A 6,969-nucleotide genomic window follows, 5' to 3' on the forward strand; every position below is an offset into this window, starting at 1 on the left:
TGCCAATGAGCGCAAACGCCAGGAACCTTTAACTAGAAAATTCTGTGTGCTTAACGAGCGAAAACAGGCTTTGCACGCACGCATTTGTCATGAATGCGAGCAGGAGGAATTCTGCGAGCGCCTAGCATGGTCTGGTTGAGGGCCTACGTTGTGGCCTGCGTTGTGGCCACCGTAACCTACTTTGGTGTCGGTTGAAGCGAAGTTCGTTGGGAAACGTGCCGTGGCACGTGCAACTTGTGCTTTTAAAATGCAGGGATTAAGGCCCGGGAATGGGTTTATGCTAAGAAATAAGATGTTTTCATCATATTGTTGTGTTTAATAGACAGGTGAACGGAGGCCAGTTCCGCTGCCAGGTTTCCGCAGATGATCGACTAGTCAGTGACAGTGTCAATGAAGCAGTAACATTTCGACTGTCGATCAGCACAGGTATGTTGATTGAAAAGTTGTGTGCAGCCTGAGAGGCCGGTGTGGTCAAGTCTCCATCGGTCGGAGGTCGCGTTGATTGAAGGTCTTCCGCACGTCGAGTATCAGCGGCCTCGCCTCGAAAGCTCGCTGACGTCAGTTCCTGGCGAAGGCTCGGAGATTACCCTTGCGACCTAGGACTTCTACCTCCCGTATAGTATGATCGTGGTGATGGCGATCGCGACTGGCGCATTGATGACGGTGGCTCGCACTGTTGGGCGATGAAATCGTCAATCTCGGGTGGCCGTTGTCCGAAACGGAATCAGAGTGAATTAATAGGAACCCGGGAGACCAATGCGGTGGTACGGGCACGCACAGTAGACATGACCCGCATCACCACAGTGGTAGCAGAGCGTTCGTCGTTCGGCAATGCTCAAAATGTGCAATTGACGCATGGCTGGTCGAGCCTCTCTAGTTATCATATTTGCCAATGCCTCTGCCCCGTTGTCGGACTAAACGCTGCACGCAACAGCCGCGTCACACCAGGGAGGAGCTTCGCGCCGATGCTAACTCACTCTAATGCGTAATCATGCGAACGACAATTAACATTTGGAGTCGGATATCTCGGAACCCAGACACGATAGAATTTTTTCAATTGATACTGTGTAGAAACACAACATGGCTTTCTATCTATAGAATATGGCGTCATTCCTAAGTTGCATTGCGTTCTCTCTCGATGCCGAAATAATTTTCGCTCCTCTGCTTTCATAATCTATATCTGGGTTTACGAAAGGCCGTGCTCTCGTCTGCTCTTGATACGGTAACAACATATTCTACCAGCTCCCTTTGATCTTTCGCCTAGCATTGTGCAGGTGAAGTACTGGGTTCGTGAATCTGCGTACATATAATGATCTGGTGGTGATACCACTCGCTGCATTTCAAGGGCTGAAATAGGTCCACGAAAAGACGTTTTACATTTCTCTAGTTCACTACTGGCAGAAACAGTACCTTTATTGTTAGGATGTGAGTCATTAAGCGGGAAGCACCTGCAACACCTCACAGAACATGATACATGGTGAGATCCTCCAGGAGCTTGACATGTTCTTCTTCATCCCCTTTCTAGTCGTCGATGGCGGTTCGTTTCTCGCGGGATGCGGCAGTCATATTTTACAGCGGCACTGTATATGGTTCGTGTGCCATAGAATTTTCGTGTCCGCACACAAACATTATCATCATCAAAGGCTCATACCCGCGTAATCAATGGCTCATATCCGCGCAACACAAGTACGCCTATAAGCAAGCAACAGATGCAATGGCTGCAATGCAGAGTCTACAAGCACTCAACAAAGTGAAGCGAAGGGTGCTGACATTCTTTGGAATGACGAATACAACATACAAAATAGCATGTCGAAAAGTGTGATCGGCTGCCTCGGAGAAACCTATTTAGTTATTATTGCCTATCACTTGGCGATAAGTGGTGAAAGCGTGATTAGGTCTCCCGAAGAGCTGCTCGCATACCATTCGCAAGGGCGCGAACTTAGACGAGAGTACGATGGCCAACTGCGGCAAACATAACCGAACATGCAGCCCGAGAGGGCGACCGCAAGCCGCAGGCGAGACTGCACGTCGCGTGTCGCGAATTGGAGAATCCGGCGAACACATGCAAAAGTATCTTCGATGTCGAAATGCAATGTCCAAATGTTCATGGCTATAGGTTCATAGGTTGATCGTGTTAGTTGCGGTGGCACCGCCCTCTGGGGGTTATCGGTGATTTAAGTGTGCAGATGCCGGTGCCTCAAAGGGAGTGCCTAACGCCATTCGTGTTGGAGACATTTTACTTGCAATGCTACATCAATCCTCCTCGACCGACCACCCAGAGGTACAGGTGCATCGATTTGACATTATAAAAATGTGTTTTCAGTTGCGAGTATGCCGATCAGTACTTATTATAGCGACCACAAAGCTATTGTGACCTTGGTTACTATGTGACAATTAGTGCTGCTATTTACAAGTTTGCTTTGAAAATCACCGCGTTCGCGATGCAGACCGCCACATGTGTGTTGTTTCATAACGTAGTTGCCAAGAGAAAATAAATTGCGGCAGAACTCATCTCACGATGAGTGTAGACGGTAATGTGCTAGCACTAAATCAGTATACCTGCTCAATGTATTGGCACCGCCGAAACCAGTTATATAGGAGGTGTTTACTGCAGCGGCACTCCTATTTGGCGCTTTCCTACGAACGGTCGGCGCCAACCAGTGCCACCACCGTGATGTCTGCGCGCGACCTGCTAAATGCGCGGACACTGAGAACACTGAGAAACGCGTCATGCGTGCGGGCACGTTGCGTCATCTACTGACCATACCGAGTGGTCGGCGTGTGTTCTTCGGGACGAGAAGCGTCTCGTGCCGGTTTTTGCTTGCTTGTAGCATTCTCAGTGTCACACAATGAGTGACCCAAGTTGAAGAAATGTTCAATGAAGCGCAGCCCATACCCAGTGAATTCACGGTATGGCGTGAAGGGCGTTCATTGAAATGTAGAATATAACCAGTGCGTTTATGTGGGAATTTGCAGAAGCGTCGGGGTGCTTGAGAAACTCTTGCAAAGTGTCTTGGATTCCGCTCAACATCTCATAAATTTAAGTAACTTTTTGGTCATCGTAGGGCGGCACATTCCCAGTGGCAAATATCTAGGTACCAAAATTGACATCAAAGATGTTCATTGAATAGCCGCACACGTACTGGCCCACACACGGATCCTAGCTGTCATCAGAGGGTGTCATCGTAGACCAAGATAGATCGAGTGACGCGTATACCGTGCTCAAAGTATCCGTCAAACACTTTCTTCCAACAGCTGCGCCAACCCACTTCCACGTTTACCACTAGTGATTGTAGACGTCAAGGAGATTCATTGAAGAGCGACTCAAATGTACACATATCTACATACTCAATGACTCAAATTGATCAGTTGATTGGTTTCGAGCCCTGTTACCCAAGCAGAGCAGCCTCACGCGCTAATCATCCGACTACGAACAACCCGGGGAACTAGGTAGGTGGGAAAACAGTTAGATACAAGCACAGATAGATCTTAGATTGAAATACGTAGTGTGATTTGTTGTAATTATTCAGCTGAGCATTTTGATTTCCCGTAGAAGTAATGACCGCCTCATCGATCAATTTTGGTCAGTATGTAGAATTGTGTTATCTACCGCAGGCATATTTTTTCAACTTAGTGCGACTGAAAATTTTGAGGACACCAAAGCACTTATTAGTTGTGAATATGAAAGCATGAATGTGCAATCAAGCTCCGCTGAGGGGTCCTTCGAGGTTTCGCGGCTAGTAATGTTTTCGAGGTTTGCTGCGTGGTATGTAATCGAATTTTGCGACTAAATTGGTACGGATTATTTTTGTTCAGTTTTTCGTCAGCTAGTTGGCCGTAGACAAGAATATATAATTTGGACGATGTTGTTCAGAAATCAAGTACGCCGCATGCTATCGACGTCCATGGAGAGGAGAGACTGAGGAAGCAGTAGCGGCCACAGAGGCTGGCAGGCGCATGCAGCAGCTACGTCCAGTGGCGTGGGAGAAAGAGAGCGAGATACAGACCGGTCGCTGGCTTCCAAGAGCGTGATGACGGCGCCCGCACGAGTGTCTCATGCGACAGCCTCGCCGGCGACAACCTGACTCCTACCGCGGCGTCGTGTCACCTTATATGCTCCGTCGAGGCGCGCTAGCGACGTGGTGTCCCGGTGATGGCCTCTCCGTTCCCGCAGCGCCTGGCCCACTACCGCCCCAGGAGGTGCTCTGATTGGCCCGCTGTGCTCTATCGAGGCGCACTCGTGATGTGGCGTCGGAGCGAATGGGAATTTAGCTGCCCTTTCGCTGCTAAAGCCGCCACTGGCTTTTATCGGAGATGCTGTTTAAGCTGGCGTTTGGCTGGCGAAGGTGCGCAGCAAAACCTCGCCGAGAGATGACGTCGTCGCGCGCAGGCACGGCTTCACCGTAGCTTTGGCTCGCCTCGCCGTACGGGTGGTGCGCATGCGATGCGCATCTAAGCCGTGACATCACCAAGGGTGTGTAGAACTGCTCCTCTCCACAGCCGCGCCGACAGAACTGCCGGGTCTCCGACGAAGAGAGAGATCGGCGACAAAAGAACGTCCCTCCCGTACAAAAGGAAGCGCGGTGCGAAACCCGCCACACCGCTACTCGAGAACGAATGCGACGACTTCGATCCAATCCTGAATATATCGCCGGTGAAGCGGCGGCGAAAGATCAGCGAGTTGCAGAACATCCGGAGTTACGAGCTCGCGTTACCGAGCAAAAGCGTGAGTGCAACCAGATGCGTCGACCAAACGATCCGGGCCTGCCAGTCATTGAGTACTTTCAGCGGCAAGTTCAGAAAACTACGGGAGCTGCCGACGGACGGTTTGCCTGTTCATTGCTCTTTGGGGGGCTAACGAAGACACCATGAAGAAAACTTTACGGAGTCTCCAAGCGTAACCACAAACAAACTTATCCGTACCAAGAATAAGCTGCACAATTTTCTTTCGCTTAATGGGCCGTTTGACGCATTCGCACAAAAAAGCTATTTGTACCCCCCCTTTTTTGGCCAACACTCGTTCTGGCTATGTACCATAATATGGAAATTATCATAATCAACATGCAGACACGTTTCTTGGCCGATTCCCCGTTGTGAATACGTGCCACCGCTTCGGGAAACATAATAAACTCGTAGTGATCATCACAAGGAGCTTTTTGATGTTGGCACAAGGGGAGTGTACGTGTTGTTGAGCGTTTTATTGTGTTTTGTGTTGTAATAAAAACTCTGAAGAAAAAGGAGGAGTAGTGACTTAATTGTTAGAGAATCGCGCCCCAGTGCATCGGGACTGAGGCTTGAATCCTGCCGCGGGAGGCAGATAATCTTTTCCAGAAGTGGTTGCGAATCTACGCGGCGAAATCCCACCAAGGACGGGACGACGCAGGCGAAACCATGACAGGTTAGGCCAAGAAAACTTTGGTTTGAAAATCGATATATCAACATTCAAATTTTTCATCCCAAAACTGCACATGGGTAATTCGGGGTGCTACTAGAAGGGGCCAAAATTACTTTTACTACCAGGGGTCTTTCAAGGCGCAACCAAAACATGGCATAGAAGCGATTTTGCAATCCATCGCCGTAAAAAGCGAGTCGCCTATGTTTGCAGTAAAACACGTTGTGGGGCTAGTTGGTGCATAGCTTTCAATAGGTGAAGCGCCAATAGTGACGGCACACAAGAAGAAATACAGACAGGACAACGCGCTACTTGCAACTGTCAGTTGCATGTAGCGCCTTGTCCTGTCTGTATTTCTTCTTGTGTGCCGTCACTATTGGCGCTTCACCTATTGAACTCCTATGTTTGGATTGAACCAACGACCAGTTCTCAGCAGCGCATGGCCAGAGCCAGTGATGGATGGTGGTAGATAGCAAACAGAAAGACAACATTTTCTTTTAAATTTGCGAAATCAGCACGCAAAAGTCAAGTGATGCTTTCAGGATTGAAACTTGTTTTCAGTGTAACCGTCATTTGAATGCGCACTACAGGAGGTGTCTTCCATCTTGCAGATAGTTTCTGACGGGGTGATGAATAGAACCTGCGAACTATTGCGCAGCCACAGAAAGCCAGACAACAGTTGTTAAAGTACATCTAATAAATACAAGCGCCAATGCAGTCCTCGACTGAGACCCGTGCCGTCAGTCCCTTGAATCACATAGTTATCGGCAGTTAATGATGGCAGAAGCTCCAGGAAAATACTTATCCTTTTTTTGAACAATATTGAACATCCTTCCAGACACGTTAATGCAGGCGTTGATCGCATTAGCGCACGTTTAAGAGCTAAGCCGTACATGACTAGGACCCTGGGATTTATTGGTCTGCGTCGAAAAAAAAAACCATTTCGAGAAACGAAGCGAAACGCGCCTATCTACATTGGAGTCACGCTTGCAAGGCACACCCCATTGTTCATTCCAATAAAGAAAAGCACAAAACAATTGTCTAAGCCACATGGCAGATGATGAAGTCTGTCGGAACAATGCGAAGCATGCAGCGTTCTGCACATGCGTTTCGCCGTAAGGATTACGTGTGCATAAGCTGTAGTTGCCAGGAAGCAGCAACTGTACCGTACAAAGCAGGTAGTGGCTTCATGACACTTTCATATCTAAAATAAGAACCCGCCTAGCAATTGATTTTCTTTGTGCGGTGATAGCGCTAGGGGAAGGCCGCGCAATGTTAGGAGTCCCGAAGAGCAGCGTGAACACAATGAGCGGCGACGGGCACAGCAGCTCCAATGTGCCCAACGGCGTCGTGCTCAGGCTATGCAGGACGCAGCGATCCCTGCCCAAAGCACGCCATGCACAGTTAGAACGCCTGAATAGCAGCACCAATACAATGAGCGACGAAGGGAAGAGCAGCGCCTTTGTGCACTTCGGCGTCGTGCTTAAGGGGGCAGCATCCAGTGGTTCGTGCCCCAAAGGCTCAGCACACGCTCCGAGCACGGCAAGACAATACAGAAGTTCGATTTGGTACAGTAT

General features: G+C 49.1%; 1 protein-coding gene across 1 annotated transcript in view; it reads right to left on the minus strand.

The window, feature by feature from the left end:
* LOC142577947 (uncharacterized) overlaps positions 1-4,056 on the minus strand; it is a 94,309-nt gene extending 90,253 nt beyond the window's left edge. The window contains exon 1 of the mRNA XM_075687384.1: positions 4,008-4,056. The gene's annotated coding sequence lies outside the window, so the exon portion shown is untranslated. The remainder of the gene's footprint in view (positions 1-4,007) is intronic.
* Positions 4,057-6,969: the final 2,913 nt, after the last annotated feature.

This window comes from Dermacentor variabilis, chromosome 4 (genome assembly GCF_050947875.1).
Source record: "Dermacentor variabilis isolate Ectoservices chromosome 4, ASM5094787v1, whole genome shotgun sequence".
NCBI lineage: Eukaryota > Metazoa > Arthropoda > Arachnida > Ixodida > Ixodidae > Dermacentor > Dermacentor variabilis.